The sequence below is a fragment of the Pleurodeles waltl genome, chromosome 3_1, assembly GCF_031143425.1.
Source record: "Pleurodeles waltl isolate 20211129_DDA chromosome 3_1, aPleWal1.hap1.20221129, whole genome shotgun sequence".
NCBI lineage: Eukaryota > Metazoa > Chordata > Amphibia > Caudata > Salamandridae > Pleurodeles > Pleurodeles waltl.
Window position 1 is genome coordinate 541661281 of NC_090440.1, and position 19945 is coordinate 541681225.

The 19945-nt window shown below is 48.3% G+C and overlaps 1 protein-coding gene across 1 annotated transcript in view; it reads right to left on the reverse strand.

Annotated features, from left to right (window-relative positions):
- SMAD3 (SMAD family member 3) overlaps positions 1-19945 on the reverse strand; it is a 419114-nt gene that overhangs the window by 30357 nt on the left and 368812 nt on the right. The gene's annotated exons all lie outside the window — the stretch shown is intronic.

The window sequence follows — 19945 nt, forward strand, 5'->3', positions numbered from 1 at the left end:
GGCTGGAACGGAAGAGCCTGCAGTTCACTTACTCGTTGTGCAGATGTTATTGCAACTAGGAATTCATTTTGAGGGTGAATAGGTGCAATGGACACCTCTACATTGGTTCAAAATGGGTACACATTAGAAACCAAAGAACCAGATTTAAGTCACAGTGGTGTAAGAAACCTTGAGGGCCCCCCTGCAAAGCACATGGAGGTTGCCCAATTCCTCAAAAGCTTCAACCCAGTCAGGAGCCCGTACAAGGTGCCGGCCAGTGCATGGTGCAGGACTGAGTGTTGCGGATGGGGTTGACTGGAGCTCGGGGGCCCCCCACACCGCATGGGCTAATGTTACGCCACTGTTAAGTCCCAGTTTGGCATCACAAAGGGTTTAGGTGGAAACATGTAAAACTTTTGGAAAATGCATTACAACCAGTGATTCGTATAGGGACAGTTGGTCCAGCAAATGTAAAAAAGGCATACGGGGGCTTCAGGTAACCAGTAACTGCCCAGACCAAGTACTGCGGGGCAAAAAAAGAAGAACAGTAATGCATACAACAGTTTTGCCTGCAATAGGTCCAACCGATAAGCATCACCCCAAGCCACAAACTTGTCTCAGCGTCCAACATACACAGATTTCATTGAAAAACGTCTCGCTGCCAAGATAGCATCAACTAATATAAGGAAAAGGTCAAAGGGAATGAACTATCACCACTCAATCTCCACACATGGAGGTGCAGGTTGCTCTGGCTTGGGTGCAGGATCCTGCCCTGCTGGTGCAACAGGAGGGTCTCTCAAATTTGGCAGCCTGATCAAAGGGCGGATGCTCAGACCCAGACATTATGGGGACCACACTCTGCTCGTTCAATCTAGAGCCTCTAGAATGGCTTGGGCTCGGTCATTTCTGATCTTTTTCAGAACTCTAGGCAGGAGAAGTAGTGGAAGGCAAAGATAATCCCATGCTCCACTCCAGGCTGAATGCGTCTTCGAGAAAGAGAACCTTCTTGGGAACTCCAGCATGCAAAAGTTTTGATGCTGCACATTCTCCACAGTGGCAAAGAGATCTAGCTAAGGTTCTCCCCACTATGCCCTGTGCAACTTCTGGGTGTGACTTCTATTTGCTATCCACCTGGCACCACCAGCTGAGTTAGTCTGTCGTGGTGTAGGAAAGTACCATCTTTTTGGCATGGTTACCCCCACTTTTTGCCTGTCAGTATGTTTGGACTGTTCACTGGGTTCCTGCTAATCAGGAACCAAGTGACTGCTCTCTCCCTCTAAATTTGGTTGTTGGGACTTCACACCCACACATTCCACATTTAGCATACTGGTGTCCCCTTATAAGTCCCTAGTATATGGTACCCAGGGTCATGGGACACCAGGGGTCCCCCATGGACTGCAGAATGTGTTATGCCACCCATGGAAGCCTATGCTAAATGTGTATGCAGGCCTGCCATTGCAGCCTGCGTGAAAAGGTGAATGCAACCTTTCCCTTCAGGTCACTACACCAGGTCACTGTAAGTCATCCCTATAGTAGGCCCTCTTAAACCAGAGGGCAGGATGCAGGTACCTGCGTGTGAGGGCACCCCTGCATGAGCAGAGGTGCCACGAGCTCCAGCTCCATTTTCCTGGACTTCGTGAGTGCGAGGACACCATTTTACTGTACAGGACATGGGTCACTACCTATGTCCGGCTATATAATGGCAACTCCGAACCTAGGCATGTTTGGTATCAAACATGTCTGAATCATACCCCACTGTTGCCAGTGTTGGTTGTATGATCTCATGCACTGTGGGGGCTCCTTAGAGGACCCCCAGCATTGCTCCTATCAGCTTTCTGGGGTTTTCCGGGCAGCCCACGCTGCTGCCACCCCTCAGATGGGTTTCTGCCCTCCTGCTGCTTGACAAGCTCAAGCCCAGGAAGGCAGAACAAAGGACTTTTCTGGGAGAGAGAGATAACACCCTCTCCCTTTGGAAATAGGCGTTACATGGCTTGGGAGGGGTAGCCTCCCCAAGTCACTGGCATGCTTTGAAGGGCACATTTGGTGCCCTCCTTGCATAAACCAGTCTGCACCAATTCAGGGACCGTCGGACCCTGCTCTGGCGCAAAACTGGACAATGGAAAGGGGAGTAACCACTCCCCTGTCCATCACCACCCCAGGGGTGGTGCCCAGAGCTCCTCCGGGTGGCCACTTGATTCTGCCATATTGAATCCAAGGTGGACAGAGGCCTCTGGGAGCATCTGAGTGGCCAGATCAGGCAGGTGACATCACAGCCCCCTCTTGATAGGTGGTCACCTTGCTGGGTGACCAATCACCCTTCCAGGTCTATTTACGGTCTCCCTCTTGGGTGGGTCCTCAGATTTGACATGCAAGATTCCAACTGGAGTCTTCCGCAATGTTTACTTCGACTTATGGCCACTGGAACCGCAATTAGACTTCACAGGAACCTACAATCTGCAGCTTCAGCTGCGACTCTGCTCTGCAACATTGTTTCTCCATCTCCTTCCAGCAACTGCAACATTTCCCCAGCTGTGCATCCTCTGAGGGCGACAAGTGTTTGGCCTGCACAAGGAGAAAGAAGTAATCTCCCTTGGAGTGAAGGAGTCACTCCCTTGCATCCGCAGGCACCAACTGCAACAATGACCGGCTGCGTGAATCTCCTCTCCTCCAGAGCTGCGTGGATCATGCATCATGGCTGGTGGTCTGGAGTGGTTCCCTAGGTCCTCTCTACCAGCTGTCCATTTTGGGAGACGGTAAGCCCTTGCCTCTCCATGCAGGACAGTACCCCCGTGTACCACATCTCTTGCAGGTACCAAGGCTTGTTGGCATCTCCTTCAAGGGGTCTTCAGGATCCATGCAGCCCCTGCCACCCAGCACTGTTCCCGGTGACCCACAGCCCTCTGCATGCTTCTCTTGCGACGTGGAGCTTCTTTCTAGGTGTGCTGCATGGGCTTCACAGTGACTTCTGTGCTTGCTGCATGTGGGTCGCCTGTGGGGGCTTCCTCCTCTTCCTGTTGCTCTCCTTACTGCTGAGGGTCACCCGGGACTCCCCTCTGTGGGTTGAGTCCTCCTGGACCTTGCTGGTCCCCGGCAGCTCCTCATTTCTTCACCCACGACATTTGTCTTGGCCAAGGCTTGTTGGATGGTTTTCCACACCACTGACTGACTGCAATCCTTCTTCTGGCGTGGGACATCGACTGCATCACTTCAGGAACTCTTCAGCTGCTCCAGTGCTGCACTGTTGACCGTCTTCATCCACTGTCAACCTGGTCCTGCATCCACAGAAGGGTGGGTAGTGTCTCCTGCCACCACCAGACACTCCCAATGTGAACTTGACTTGGTCCCCTTTCTTTTCAGGTCTTCCTCTTCCAGGATCCACCTTTGGTTTCTTGCAGTATTGTCTGGGTCTTGCAATGGATTTGGGGAGAACCAGTTTCTTATCGCTTTTCGCCTGGTCGCTGGGGGGCACTCTGGTACTTACCTTATGAGTTTCCTAGTTCCTCCAGCTCCCCTCTACTGATACCACTTTCTTGGGTGGGAGCCCGAGTTTCACATTCGACTTTCTTAGTATATGGTTTGGTCTCCCCAAAGCTTTCAGTATTGTCTATTGCTTTCACTGTTTTCTATTGGCTTTTTATGCTAATTCCTGACTTCTAATGTGTTTACTTACTTCCAGTTATAGTATTGCCTAAATAGTATTTTGGTATTTGTGTTACCATAATAAAGTACCTTTATTTTTGTAACACTTTGTGGTTCTTTCATGTGTGTGAGTGCTGTGCGACTACAGTGGTATTGCATAAGCTTTGCATGTCTCCTAGTTAAGTCTTGGCTGCTCATCCACAGCTACCTCTAGAGAGCCTGGCTTCCTAGACACTGACTACATCTCACTAATAAGGGGATACCTGGACCTGGAACAAGGTGAAAACGCCATGGGTGCTCACCACACACCAGGCCATCTTCCTACGGCTGGCAGTTAAAGATCCCACCAGGGAACAGGTGGTGCAATACCAGAGGGATCCCCTGATCTTTCAGCCAGCTCCAGAAGTGGAGAGCCTCTTGGTACCAGAACTAAATCCTGCTCTCTTTGTTGCAATACCACATGGCAGTGGTGTTGTCTATCGGATCCTGCATCAGCCGTCCCCTGATGGACAATAGAAAGGCCTTAAACATGAAGTGAATCAACCACAACTCCAGCAAATTGATGTACCGGGAATTCCACCACAGACCAGAGTCCTCTGATATCCACCTCTAACAAATGGCTTGCCCAGCCTCAACACATCCGCCTCCACCACTGTCAACTCTGGGCGTGGCAAGGAGAAGGGTCTACTGATGGTCCAAATTACTGTCAAGCAACCACAAGTAAAGGTATTTCTAAGTCTCCTGCAACACCTACATGAAATCTGACAGGTTTGCTTGGTAGTGGGCCCACTGAGACTTCAGAATGGCTCTGAAGAAGGGAAGCCTCTGCAAAGGAGTCAGGTGCAACTTCAACAGGTTGACCGAGAACACCAAAAATGTAAAGAGGTTCGCCATCCGGAGGTGGTATGCAAATAATTGTGACAGGCCTGCCTTCAACAGCCAGTCATCGAGGTAGGAGAAGACTAGAACCCTGACCTCCAAAGATAGGCAGTGGTTGCCCCCATCACATCACCTCTGTGAACACCCAAGAGGTATTAGTGAAGCCTTAAGGGGGCACAGCAAACTGAAATTGTGGTGACCCACTGTGAACCACAGGTAGTTCCTGTGGGCCTGCAGGATGGGAATGTGAAAATAAGCATGCTGCAGGTCCAATGCCGCCATCCAGTCTCTGGGATCTAGAGAAGGGAGAACCTGGGCCAAGGTGAGTATTCTGACTTTGTCCTTGTGCAGAAAGGCATTGAGAGGGTGAAGACTGAGGGTAGAACATAGGCATCTGTCCTTCTTCGACACAAGGGAGAAGTGGGAATAACACCCAGTCCTTACTTCTGAGGCCAGGGTCCTCTGTATGGCTTTTTGGCTAAAAGAGCCTGTACTTCATAGCTTAATAAAGACATGTGGTTCTACAGGAAGTGATCTGAAGTAGGTAGGAGGTACAGTGGGTAGAAAGGAAATGGCAGGACGTAACCCTTCGGACTATCTGCAAGACCCATTAGTTGGATGGGATTTAATGCCACCCCTGCTGGAAGCGGCTGATCCTGCTTTATACAGGGTAGCTGTGTGCTCCTAAGGGGGCACTAAAGTGGATTGGAGAATAGGGTCAGATGGGCAGAAGACTGAAATGAACACTGTCCCTGTTGGCCAGATTGTTGTCTGGTGGGCCCACAGCCTGACCTCCAATAGGCTGGGAAGCTTGTTGTGCGTGCTGAGAAAGCTGACAGTGCTAATACGTCAAGCTCCTGGCACATTACTGGATGTCTCTGAGGAAGCAAGATCTATGCAGGTGTGGCAATGGAACACCATACTGGTTCCCATAGCCCTAGCTAGACAGCCTGTGGTGTTCGGGCTTGAGTGTATGAGAAATCTGGCTGCATTCCAACCATCCTGAGTAGTTTGGGCTAGAGAACCCAAAAAGACTTTGGTGCACACAGGCAATATTTCTCACCATGTCCCACAGTGCTTGGGTGTAATGGCCTAATAAACAACAAACTCAAGGCAAGGCCTATGGAGGAGAACATATGCATCTGTATGTGTTCGCTAGTCTTGACTTTGTCAGGGTGCGGCAAAGGACAGGTATTATAAATGACTCTACAGTTGAAAGCCTGGACCATCAGACTTTCTGGTGTTGGATGTAGTATGGGGAAGTCGGTCTGAAGTAAGTCAATGACGGAGGTCGACCAGTTGGTTGAGTGGGCAGAGTATGGTTTAGCCCAAGAACCCAGAAGAGTGTATTAGTGAGGGCTTCTTTGAGGGGCAACAGAGGTCCTTATTACTGTAGCAAATGAAGTGTTTTCCTCAGCTGGTGGCCCAAGGGGGTCGAGGAACCAACCCAGTATCGGGTGGTATGTCCAGCTCACTGACATTCTGTGGCTTCATATGCATGTTCCATCATCATGGGGAAAATCCTTTCCCAGCCCCACAATTGTTGTCTCCATAAAGCTGACCGAAAGGTGGTGCCTGAGTTAAGTGTTCAGCAGAGGCACGGGCACATCTAAAGATCTGGATGTTGTTGCGGTGAAGGCGACGTTCGTTCAGAGTCAGCCACTATAATGGGTTACAGGTCTTCCTCTGGCACCAGTGGCATCTGTGCTGGCATCAATGCTTGACAAGACAGCTCAGATTATGGCACAGGCATGGAACCCCAAACAAGTTAAAAGGGGCCCTGACGGCACCACGGGTGAACCAGTCAGCGGTAACCCAACTGGGAGTCCTTGTGGATCCTTGGGCACAAAGAGGCACCACAGGGAGTCATGAGCATGCCAAAGATGCTCTGCATGGCCCCATGAAAGGACTCTACCTAATGCGACATTGACAATGGGTCCTCTGGATGCATCAGGAACAGATGGAATCTGCTCCTCTGTGGAATGGAGTGAGCCCTGGGGGCAAGGCGACAACCTCATGCCTTCTCTAGAGATCGAGAGTGGCGGGAAGGTGCCAGGTTCTATTTAGACCTCTTGTGTTTCTTCTTCCATTTACCCAAAGACTTCAACAGCAAAGACCTGCCTAAGGAAATATTTCAGGAGTGGATCCTCTCCTTCACACTGGAGGGGGACCAGCTCAGAACGTTCGGGTGTTTCACCACATAGGGCTTTGCCTCACTCTCATGGATGACCTTAGGTTTCAGTTGGGTGCAGTATTTGCAGGCCTTGGAATAGTGAGAATAAACTAAATACTAGAGGTACTCTTCCTGGGGATCTGTCAAAGCCATCTGATAACGACAGTGCCTACAAAGTTTGAAACATTAATCACAGGCAAGATAACAAGATTATGACTGTCACCTGCTGCATTACTTGGATCTGTACCTAATAATATGCATCATGATAAGAATGATTGGATTGAATAGAGGATTTTTCCCCTTGTTAATCAAGCTGAAAGGTTGATGTAGTTCACTATGGCGACAGGCTCAAAATTCATTCAACAACTACCATCTATCCCACCTGCCAAGACTGTGCATTTATACCTGCCTTGCGGCAAACAGAAATTATTTCCATGGTCGCAAAAGGGGAACTGGAGCCCATTCCCAAACCCCAGCCAGGGGAGTGGCTTAGTGGGATACGTGGGAGGTGAATCTCAAATTACTCAACTAAAAAAGCAGCAGGGTGGAAGGGTGAGATGACCAATGTTTAGGATGGAATGTTTCCACGAGGAACAGGGTCAATACTGATTTGCATTAGGTGGACCTCTGTCTAGAGTGGCACAGTAGGCAAATACCGATGGTTTGGAATGTTACCCTGAGAGATTGCCACTGGTTAGACTTTGAAAGCATTCATCCCATTGACTTCTGGGTATTTGCCAATACTATGCTTGGAAACTTGAGGGTGGCGCACCTTTCCAAGCCTACTACTGCCAATGCTAGTGAATTCTAAAAAGTAGTACATTTACACCCTTTCAAGGAGTACTTTTATGGGTGCAGATTTACTACCTTTGGTATACTGGTCACTATATATATATTTAAAATTCTGATACAAAAAACTGAAGTTTAAATCGTCTTAGTGAAATGAGAATGATGAATTAAACCAACACAGACATAGCAAACCCAACCCGGGCCCCCAGACCTAACTACCAAACTAAAAATACATTTTGAAGGGCGTCACACCCCAAACACACACTCACTCAAGCTTTGCCTCCGACCATCCCAAATGGGCCTTGTAGTTCTCCCTGGGAGCTCATGACTACGTTTACATACCACACAACAGCATGGAGTTTTGCTAGGGGATCATTTATGTTCAATATATTTTCACTGCCCATCGTCTTCTTCGTCTCTGCTACAAAAAGCCTTGATGGTCGATTTGTTAAATCGGTACATGTGGGCAGGGTGTCATGTTTCTAGACCTTGGGTTTTACAAATGATTTTATCAAGTGACTGACTGCTCCATGTACCAAGCATGAGATACAAATGGAGGAAGGGCGAGCCAAGCCACGGGTCTGACTTGGTTCTAAGAGTCGGTGCAGGAGCCAAGCCTTGAAAACATTTGCCATCTATATTGTGCAAAAAACATAATGTAAAAATATGATATAATGTCTTCAAAATTCTGGAAAATGTATTTCTTTAACATTGAGAAACGTTTCTCCTTACTACATCTGATTATATCATTACATAGACAGACATATTAAAAGTGAAAGTTTTTAGAAACATTCATGGTTTCCCTCTCACCTCCCTATAAATGACAATACTATTAGAGAACTAAGAGGCAAGTCAGAAGTCATGTAAACCCTAAACGTGGCCTAGCTTTTTATGATAGATGGAGCAACATTACAGTCTATCAAACCAAACTTAAGAGGTGTTTGTACAGAGCACATCTTGAACTCAAGTATTTAAAAGTACGCTCATATATGATAATAAAAAAGAAAAAGCGGCTCTGTGGAATAAACTGTTTGCCTAGGATATTACAATTTGGACAGGCAGAGAAGTCAGTGTTGATTCCGGGTTATCTGGTTTCACATTTTGAAATTCAGCTACCAAATGGGTATTCTCTGTCTTTCTCACTTGTTTACATCAAAGGTCACTGTTTGGTCTATCATTCTTGGCTCATGACGAAAAACCCGATAGAGATAACAGACCTGTCTCAAGGGCCACAGACCCAACTACCAAGCCAAGAATGCATTTATTTCCCCCCTCAGAACCTCCTCCGAAGCTAGAACCCTGGCCCCAGTGAAAGGCAGACTGCTACTCCATATTTTATTTCTAGTTAGAATGAAATCAGAAGATGGTGACCCATTTTGGATATTAGTCAACAAGTGCTTGTGAAACAATCCATCAGAAGAGTTATGCCTCAGGACGTATTGCAGCTTCTCCAGCATGGGGAATAAATTACTTTGTTGGCTTTGCAGGATGTGTATTTTCACATCCTCGTTGCAAATACCTGCTATTCGAAATAGGCAGGAGGTATTATCAATTCTGGGTGCTGCCACTCATACCAATGATATTCACAAACTGTATGACCCCAGTAGTGGTATTCTTAAGGGGATAAGTCCATCAAGTCCTCCCCTATCTTGATGATGATGGTTGGTCAAGGGTAAAATATTTGATGCTGGTCAAGCTGTGTCCACCCCGGTGTCACCCCACCTCCCCCTCCAGCCATGGTAGAATGAAATTTAGGGGTTAAGAACAACTGCCAGCTATCTTTAGGTCCGCAGGTGGTGACTGTGATAGGTTCCTGCTTCGGGCTACAAAATAAATTTGTGTATCTGCTCCGTTTTCAGGAGCAAAAAATTGTGATACATGGTCACATAACCTCACGTTTGGACTACGCTAATATACTATATCTGAGCCTCCTAGCATATTTGCGGAGGTTACAGGTGGTCAAAAATGCTGCAACAAGGACGCTATTAAAAATCCATATGCAGACTTCTATTCTTCCTCATATAAAAGGAGCTACACTGGACGCCTATTAAGGACAGGATTCAGTTTAAAACTGTAATTCTGCCTCACAGAGCTTTCTATCAGACGGGTCCTAGCTATCTCGCAGCAAGGATTATCCATTATCATTCAGCTGGAATCCTCTGTTCTTCCGAAGCTGGGCTTGCCCTTCTAGGAAGCTGGCCTGGTGTGTGGTGGTTACCTAGGGTACTTACACCTTATACCAGGTCCAGGTATCCCCTCTTAGTGAAGTGTTGGCAGTGTCTAGAGGCCAGGATCTCTAGAGGTAGCTGTGGATGAGCAGCCAAAGTTTATCTAGGAGACATGCAAAGCTCATGCAAAACCACTGTAGTTCCTCACCCCTTACACACATGAAAGATAACACTCAGTTGTACAAAAATAAAGGTACTTTATTTTTGGAACACAATACCACAAAGTACTAGAGAGGAAACCCTCCAATAGAAGGTAAGTAATACACTAAATATATACACTAGTTAACAGTAATAGGCATAGAAAAGGTTAGAAAACAGTGCAAACAACAATAACCAATAGTGACTCTAGGGGGAGCCCAAACCATGTACTAAAAAAAAATTGAATGCAAACACAGGACCCCCACCTAGGTAAGGGGAATGTGTAGAGGGGAGCTGGGAGTACCAGAAAACTACGGAGGTAAGTAACACAGTACCCCCCAGCGACCAGGAAAGCAGGAGTAAATCACAGGAATTTCCCCAAGCCACCCAAAAGGAAGGACAAAAAGAAAAGAAGACAAACAGACAAGACTGCAAGAAACCAGCAGTGGTTTCCTGGAGAAGTCGACCTGTGGAGAGAGGGGGCCAAGTCCAAAAGTGCCAGTGGAGTCCAGGAGGAGTAGAAGCTACTACCCACCCAGCAGTTGGTCGACGTTGAGGAAGAACAGGTCAGCACTGCAGCCCTGGAGCCGGAGAAGAGTTCCTGGTGGATGCAGGAGATGTCCCACACTGGAGTGAAGATTGCAGATGGGTGTTGGTGCAGGAATTCCACCAATAAGCCTTGGCAAAGGCAAATTCAAGTTTAGTGGAAAAGTGGTGCTGCCAGGGACCAGCAAGGCCCCGGATCACTCAACCCAGGAGGGGGAGTCACAGGGCACTCAGCAACACAGAGGACCCACAGGAGTAGAGACAACACCCACAGAGGTCCCACAGGATGGCAACACAGAAGTTGCAGAAGAAGCCCACGCAGCACTACGGAAAAGGACCCCACGCCGCAGGAGAACCACGCTGAGTGCTGGAGACAGGAGCTACACGTCTCCTGAAGATCCCTTGGAGGAGATGCAAACAAGACTTGGCAGCTGCAAGTGATGCGGTGCACAGGGGTATTGTCCTGTGTGGGAAGGCAAGGGCTTAGCTCCACTAAAGTTGGACAGCTAGCAGAGATGACCAAGAGGATTATTCTGGACCACCACCCGTGATGCAGGATCCACGCAGCTCAAGATGAGGGGAGATCCACGCAGCCGGTTGTCGTTGGAGCACGTGCCTGCGGAGATTCCTTCTTTCTTCTAGTGCAGACTGAAGACACGCCACCCTCAGTGGATGCACAGCTGGTGGAAATGTTGCAGTTGCTGGCAAGAGCCCTGGAAACAATGTTGCAGAAGTGTTATTTTTCTTGGTGGCAGATTGTCAGGTCCTGGAGGATCCAGTCACAGTTCCAGAGGCCAGAAGTCGAAGTGAAGCTTGCAGAGGAATCCTGCTGAAATTGTGCAAGCCGAATCTGAGGACCCATCCAAGAGAGAGACCCTAAATAGCCTTGAAAAAGAAGTGGGGGGGTATGGAGGGGAGAGCCAAAAAGATGGCAGACTAGATGTGTTTCGTCAAGCTCCGGTCGGCCCCATAAATAATCCTAAGTATCCTGCACCACAATCCTGACATAAATGACGAAACAGTACCAGGGGCCGATGCCCGGTACGTAGGGTGCTGGGACGATCCTCGGTTGGGTGAGGCCTATATGAAGGCAAGAGGGCCCCGGGTGCGACCTGCTGTAGTGCCCCGAGTGGAAACTTGAGTTGTGGAATTCCCCCGGCAGAGACGAGATGTGGCAGAGCAGCATTACCTGTTTGGGCGAGCCGGGCAGGCGCCCAACCTGAGCGCTGCGCTTCCTGGGCCCAAAGACAGAATCGGCCGGGCGTGCGTTGCGGCGCCCCAGGCCCTCTGCAAAGGTGCGGCGGCGGAGCGAGGAGGTGGCGAGAAGGTGGCCTACGGGAGAAGTCTGACGGCAGTGAGAGGCAGACATGAAGAGTTGGCGAGGGGAGGTGAGAAGTGGAGATGGCTGAAACTCTGTATGGTGCGGCCTACACCATGGTGACAAGCCAGCCCGCGAACGGAGAGCCAGGTGTGGGGAGACGCTAATCGGCGGCCCCAGTGGTAATGTGGATGATGGATGAAACTGGTGGAGAACGAGCTAGGTCCTGACAGATTCCCTCCCGATCAATTGTGCTGGACCTGGACTACGGTACGACGAGGGCCTCTGGGCTCGACTTGTGCACCATAACCTAACTGTGTGGGCAGCAAAAGGAGGAGACGGCTGGAACACAGAGGACGAAGAGTCAGGTGTGGGGAGACGCCAATCGGTGGCCCGTGGTAACGCAGATGATGGATGAGCCTGGTATGATGAAGGCCTCTAGGATCAACTTGTGCAACATAAACTGACTGAGGGCAGCGAAAATAGCCCCAAAACCATGGTGTGATCTGGGAGTCGACAGAAAACAGTGCATGTCCACGGGTGGTGCCGTTGGCTGGGGGCAAGTGAGGATAAGGCGCAACAGATCTCCGCAGTTGCCTAACTGGTGTGCTAAGCAAGGGGGGGGGGGGGGGGGGAGGGACAGGCGACACTTGATCTCTCAGACTGGGAAGAACAAGATTGCCGGAGGCTACCTTGCGACTTATGGGCATTATTAGAAAGGCCTGAGAACTTTAATGTGCAGATCCTGACACTGGGTAAAAGTCGCTGGCATGACTGGGAGACATGGGCAAAGACAAAGGAGGACAGCAGTCTAAGGGCAATAAGATTGTTAACTATGCGCAGGTCACCCATGGCAAAGACAGGACGGGCACGAACACCCTGGAGGACACTCGGGGCGCTGCAGAGAGCTGCGACCCCTAAGAACCATCCATGTCTGATATCCTGAATGAAATCAAGGGCACACACACTGAACAGGTCGCCAAAAGTGACACAGTAGCGGTGGATGTTACACTACTGCGGGCAGACCTATGTAAAGTGACGGGCACAGTGACAGAAGCGTAAGACACCACTGGATTGCTTAACCGGGAGGTGGATGCCCTGAAAAACACTGTCTCCTCCCTCCAGAAGATAACAGTGTGATTGGAGGAACGGGCGGAGGACGCGGAGGGTAGATCCCGCTGGAACAATTCCCGCTTTGTGGGTTTCCTGCAGGGGGCGGAAGGGCGCAACGTGGAAGGATTCCTGGAACACTGGCTGGTAGCAATAGCACCCCCCCAGGGCCTTGATGCCTTCCCCTCGCCCAGGGGCGCCACCACATGCTATTATTGCTCGTTTCTTCCACTACAGGGACCATGACATCCTACAACACATGAGGAATAATGGACAGCCACTCTATGATGGCCACTAAATATTGGTGTTCCCGGACTACACCCAGTTGGGGCAGAACCTTAGGAAATCATTATGGACGTCGAGAAAAAGATGCAAGATTTTAATTTACGTTATAGTTTGGTGTTCCAGGCAAAACTGAGAGTCATTCATAACACTAAGGTACATTTTTTTAAGGACATGCAGGAGGCGAACAAATGGGTAGACATGGTGTCTCCACAAGGGGGGACCCCGTCGGGTCCCTGGGACAGACAGACAGAGAGGGTGCTCGCCAGAGAGCCGGCGAGCAAGGAGGCACACCCAGAAACCATCACAAAGTGGAGCCTCATCACTGGCTGAGTTACTGTGCAACCGGGTGGCACTCTGGTTGTGGAAGGAGACTAATTGTATGATCAAAGCGCACTTGAGGAAGAGCAAAGACATACTGACTCAGATACGGATAATACAGGGGATGGCCATCCCTGATACTGCTGAACGAATGAACTAGCTACGGCGCAGGGGGCGGGAGTAGATTTGGGCACTAAGTTCATGGGTGACTAAGAAATGCGGCTTTTGAGAATGATTGCTGTTGGCCAAACTTAGTCTAGTCCTATACAATGATTTAGCTCTTACTAAGAAATGTGAGATCTCCTATGCCAATGTGCGGGGCTGGTTGGCTCTATACCCCACAGGGGTACATGCGACGTTCTGACCACTGGAGGTCCGCCTTGTGGTTAGGCTTGGTGATGACCTCTGACGAAACGTAATGCTATACATAATAGGTCAATAAGTTACTAATCTGTTTTTATTGCTTAATTAGAAAATGAGGCGGGCCTGATGGCCTCCAATCTGTTCTGGTTCACACGGGATGGGGGTGGGTCACTGCCTATGGGAGGGGGGAGTTAGGGCTGTTCGATTTTTGGTTCTTTATCAATGGGTTCTACTGCTGGTGATCGTTATTGGAAAGGTATACCTCTTGGTTCTTATGTACAGAATAGTTGTCTTTGAAATATGCCCTAGGTTGAACTCATAGCAGACGCATACACATTAATATCTTGGAATGTACGAGGTTTGACTCCGTTAGCTAAGCGGCGCCAGGTACATGCCTACCTCTGACGCTATTGTGTCTTGCTAGCAATGCTGCAGGAGACACATACATGGGAGAGCTGTATCCCTAGTCTCCGAAAACAATGGAGGGGCCAGTTATATGCGACTTCCTATTCTGGCTTTGCGAGGGGGGGTGCTGATTTGGATAGCCCGGGGTCTTATTCCAACACATAAGTCTGGTACTAGATCCAGATGGCAGGAATGTGGTATTGTTCCGGAACCTGGACGGCCGGCAAATATGCTTGATAAAGGTGTATGCCCCAAATGTAGACAGTGGAACCTACTTCGGTGGGGTAGTACGGGCTGCCTCCCCATATCTAACTCCAGACATTATATTAGCAGGAGACTGCAACTGTGTCCTGGATGGTACGCTGGACCGGGACCCCCGCGACAATGCAGGAAACCCCACCTAACAGGACAGCTGTTAGATACTATGCGAAAACTGCATTTACAGGATCTCTGGTGCCACAGGAACCCTACTACGAGGGAGTTCTCATGTTACATCCCGGCGGCAAAGACTTACAGTAGACTGGACTATTGCTGAGGCTGGAGGCATTAACGGATGCCCCGTTTGACAAGGCAGTTCGGAACGGACTGGCACAATACTTTCAAGCAAACTAGGGAACGTCCACGACTAGGGGATGTGACTGAGAAGCGATGAAGGTTGTGATCAGACTACCTATGGTGTTAGGCATCAGCTCAAAAAAGACGTACTCGACCATGAGGCCATGCTCTGTGACTTGGAGAAATGCCTTCCGACGCAGCCACAGAGAATGGAAGAATGGTGGCAGGCTAGATGGGTGTTACTGTAGAATTGGCAGCGACTGGAAAGATATGTCTATAAGGCATACCGGCACCATCTACATGCAGAAGGCGACAAAGCAGGCATGCTTTTGGTGCATCTGCTTAAACAGCATGCTGGCCGCATGCCTGTCACTGCACTAGTGTATGTTGCAGGCAGAAGAGTATGTACACAGGTAGCAATTAATACGGCGTTCCAAGACCATCTGGACAAACTTTATGCTCTACCTGGGGATGGGCCATCGGAGGGGGGGAACGAGCTTCCTAAATGGGGTCACACTCTCTCACATTTCACAGACTGCTAGAACCCTATTAGAGGCCCCCCTTGATCGGGAAGAAATACAAGAGGCCATAAAACAGTTCAAAACACCAAAACGCCTGGTTCTGATGGCCTTCCAGCATAGTTCTACCAAACATATGTTGATATCCTTGCTGAGAAGCTACTGGCGGTATACTAGGAGACATCAGCCCGTGGTAGACTACCGGACTCGATGAGGGAGGCTTGGGTGGCATTTATCCCCAAGCCAGATAGAGATTCGACTGACCCTACTGCATATAGACTGCTGTCTCTTTTGAATATGGATTTTAAAATACTAAGCAGCATTCTGGCGGAGAGTCTGCTCCTGCATTTGGCCTCCCTTATTCATGAGGATCAATGTGATTTTATACCCCACCGCCGCACTATGTTTAGTACTCGTCACCTTACCCACATATATCACACGTATCTACAGTGGCATGAGCCAGTAGCGTTTGCACTCCTGGATATAGAGCAGGCTTTTGTCTCTGTAGATTGGGGGTATCTTTGGCAGGTTATGGCCATGATGGGTATCAGCCCGAAGTACATTGCCTGGGTCCAACTTTTGTACCAGAGCCCAATTGCTTGCGTGCGGACTGGGGAGTGGTATAGGAGAGTGTCCAGTTGAGGAGAGGGAAGCGACAGAGCTGCCCGATGTCCCACTCCTATTTGCTATGGAGCCATCAGCGATGCACTTGCGTGAGCTGCTGAACCCCTGGGGCCTGGATACTGGGGAGACTACCCATGTGGTTTCGCTCTATGCAGACGATGTGCTAGTCTATGTGCGGCACCCAGAATCATTGGCATTGGAGGAATTTGGGAAGTGCTCTTGACTCCACGTAAGTCTTCGTAAGTCCTACCTGTTCCCAATGGGCACCCTAGCCGGGGACCAAATCAATGCTCTCCTGACGGTTGGATTACCGTGAGGAGCTGAGGGTCTTCGATACCTTGGGATACAATTGGCACATATGGCTGATGAATATTATCACCTCAACCATGGCAGAGTACTGGATGGAGTTCGGACTTCGGTCAGATTCTGGAATTACTGCTTTTCCTGATGGGCAGGGCGGCCATTACTAAGATGGTTATCCTGCCACTCTGCCTATATGGCTTACAGAATACACTATACGAAGTCCATAGATCGCACTTTGCACAAATAGATTGTTGTGGGCAAGTAGGAGGAAGAGAGGGGGGATGACAATGCTGCGATATACATGGTAACACGGGAATTGACTTCCCTAATATGGAACTTTAATTTAATATTTTGCCTCTCAGCTGCAGCATGCGGTACACTGGTTTGACCCTAAAATTAACTGGGAATAGAGACTACTGCAGGATGGGCGTGGACGACATACCAGCTTGGCCCTACTCCTGGGGAACCGAGTGGTGAGGGAAGGGGCCCCCTACATAGTGAAACATGTCTGTAATGTATGGACCCGAGTGGTGTCCTCTGTATTGCGTTGCTACACTTACTCCAGGGATGTACCCATCTAGGATATGCAGGCTTTTTCGGGAGTCACTCTGGACATCTCTATAAAGCAATGGAAAGACGGGGGATGTCAGGTAGCGGGAGGCCTCTATCTTGGAGGGAAATTTATTACCCAACATGATGCTGTGGATGCATTTCAGTTGGGGAGAGGTCAATTCCTACAATATGCAAAGATAGCGGCGACAGCACGTGGTCAGTGGCCTGAATTTGCTGATGAACCCCCGCTCTCTGCCACTCTGGATGCATTATTGTCCCTGGGAGGGGGCAGTACTATAGGAGGAGGTTTCAGCTGCAAAATGGAAACGCGTGTATGAAGGCGCTAAGACTAGCAGTTCAAATGCCAGGTTCAAACTCATACAACATAAGAATTTAGTTACTTACCTGTAACTGCAGTTATCCAGTATTGGTGTCTTTCATAGATTCACATGCTTGAATCTTTCCCGTCGAAGTTGGAGTCCCACGGTATCCTATAAAGCAGTACATAACAATAACCATAGAGTTAATAATATAAATAGGCCTACATTTGCTAATCTGTCCATGTCATTTTTTTAAATGGACCAAACTTGAACCATAACCAATCAGGTGACAGCACCCTCCCTTAGATTTTCAGAGTGAACTATGTTACCTGAGTCAGTAAAATGGATCCTCTAAGGGGAGGAGGTTGGGTCGCATGTGAATCTATGAAAGATACCAATACTGGATAACTTCAATTACAGGTAAGTAACTAAGGCCCATAATTATACTTTTTTAGCGCCACATTTGCGTCATTTTTTATGCAAAAGTGGCAAAAAAATGTACAATTATTATTATTATTTTTTTAAAGTTTGCGCTGCTTTTGTGTCAAAAAGCTGTGCAAATGCGTGGTAAAAAAGTATAAATACCGGCCTAATTTCTTATCCAGTATTGGATCTTTCATAGATTCACATGCTTGAATCCAAATAATGAGCAGTATAATAAAACTGAAGCGGATGGAGAGAATGAAAGTATCTTGTTTCTCTTTCCTCTCTCTTTTTTTTCCCCCTTCAATTTCATATAATGAAGTATATATACCAATCATAGTAAGACCATACTGTATGTAGAGATGTTGAACTTGGAACAGTAATCAGAAAATACGAGAACAGCAGAGATAAACAATAGCAATAGAAAACAAAATTCTACATTACCCAGAAGCTCACCTTTACTAGAACAGGTGTCGTAGAACTGCTTAGCCCACTGTCCCATCCGTCCTATTGGTGGCCTGAAGGCAATAGTGGTTTTCAAAGGAGTTGGTACTCTTCCAAGTAGCAGCACAGCAGATTTGATCTAACGGAACCCCAATAAACAGAGCCGCGGAGGTGGAAACTGCCCTTGTTGTATGCGCTCTAGGCTGTCTTTGTAGAGGTTTTCCTACTGCCGAATGGCAGAACTGAATAGTTGCCAATGGCCACCTTGCTATTGTTGACTTTGTTACTGAAGGACCCAGACGCCGAGGTCCAAAGGAAAGATAACTGATCAGATTTGCGAAAAGCTTTAGTTATTTGAAGTTAGAACTTAAGACACCTCTTCACATCCAATGTATGGAGGGATTTTGCCACTGGAGATGTAGGATTAGGAAAATATATCCGGAGAATAACTGGTTGATTCAGATGAAATTGAGAAGGAACTTTAGGAATGAACTTTGGATTTGTCTTGAGAATGACAAAATCGTCAGTAAAATGCTGAAAAGGTTGCTGAGTGGTAAAAGCTTGAATTTCCCTGACCCTTCTGGTGGAAGTGACCACTAGAAGGAAAGCTACCTTCCATGTAAGGAACTTAAGATCCGGTTTATGTATGGGTTCAAACAGAGGTTTCATTAGTTGTGAGAGTACAGCATTAAGGTGCCATTCAGGAGGAGGCAACAATACTGGAGGAAAAGCTCTGAATAAACCTCTCATGAACTGTTTAATAATACGTGACGAGCAAAGTGAGGCTGTGTCTGAAGGTCTGTATGTCGAATTGCTGACAAATGCAGTTTTACTGAGGAATGGACAAGCCCAAATTTTGCCAGCATTAACAGGTACGGTAAAATTTGCTCCGGAGAAGCCTCATGCGGGTGTAAGTTGTGCTGGTGACACCAACAACAGAACAGTTTCCATTTAAATCGATACATTTTGTTTGTGCTGTCTGCTCTCACTTTAGAAAGTATACATCTACATTCTAGGGTTATTCTGAGATGTTGAAATTCATGGATTCAGGAGCCATGCATGCAAGTGCAGTGACGTTGGATCTGGATATAGAATCTCCCATTGACGCACTGAAAGTAGCATTGGAGTTGGAGGAAGGCGTATTGGTGCGGTTTCCGATATTAGAAGAAGCTCCGTGTACCAGCATTGTCGGGGCCATTTGGGAGCGATTAATATTAGGCGACAAGGCTCGCTCTTCATCATGGCTATGACCTCGGGAATCAATGGGATGGGGGGGGTGGGAAGGGTACGCATAGATCCCAGACCATCGCATAGAAAGGGCATTCCCCAAAGACCCTGGGAGGGGATACCGACTTGCTTAAAATCGGCATTTGGTATTGCCGGTCGTTGCTCATAGGTCTAGAGTTCGCTTTCCTCATGTTGCAAAAATTTTGCCTAGTTGGGCTTGATTCAGTTCCCATTCCTGACAATCGCTGTTGGTCCTGCTGAGCGCGTCCGCCCACGTGTTGCGCACCCCTGGAACATGCTTGGCTCTCAGAGAGTTGTTGTGTTTTGTGAGCCAGACCCATAGTACATGAGCTTCCTGTGAAAGTGTTAAAGACCTCGTGGCTCCCTGCTTGTTTATATACATGCTGGTTGTGTTGTCTGTCCGCACACTCAAGACCCTTATATCCTCAGGAGGAATGCTTGCACCATGAAAAAGATGGCTTTGAGTTCTAGGCTGTTGATATGCATCAGACTTTGGTGGCTTGACCATTTCCCCTGGATTTGCAGATCTTGGAGATGCCCTCCTCATCCTTCCATGGAAGAGTCCGTGGTAATTATAAATTGTGGGAGTAAAAGAATGAACATGAGGCCTTGAGACAGATGAGACTGGTGGGCCAACCATCCCAATGCCTTTATCATTTTGGGCGTAACCGGAATACGATCCTCGAACAAACGTTGCGATTGTTTCTACTGAACTTGCAATTCATCCTGCAATGGTCTCATTTTGAGACGTGCATTTAGTATCAGGTTGATGGTGGAAGATATCATAC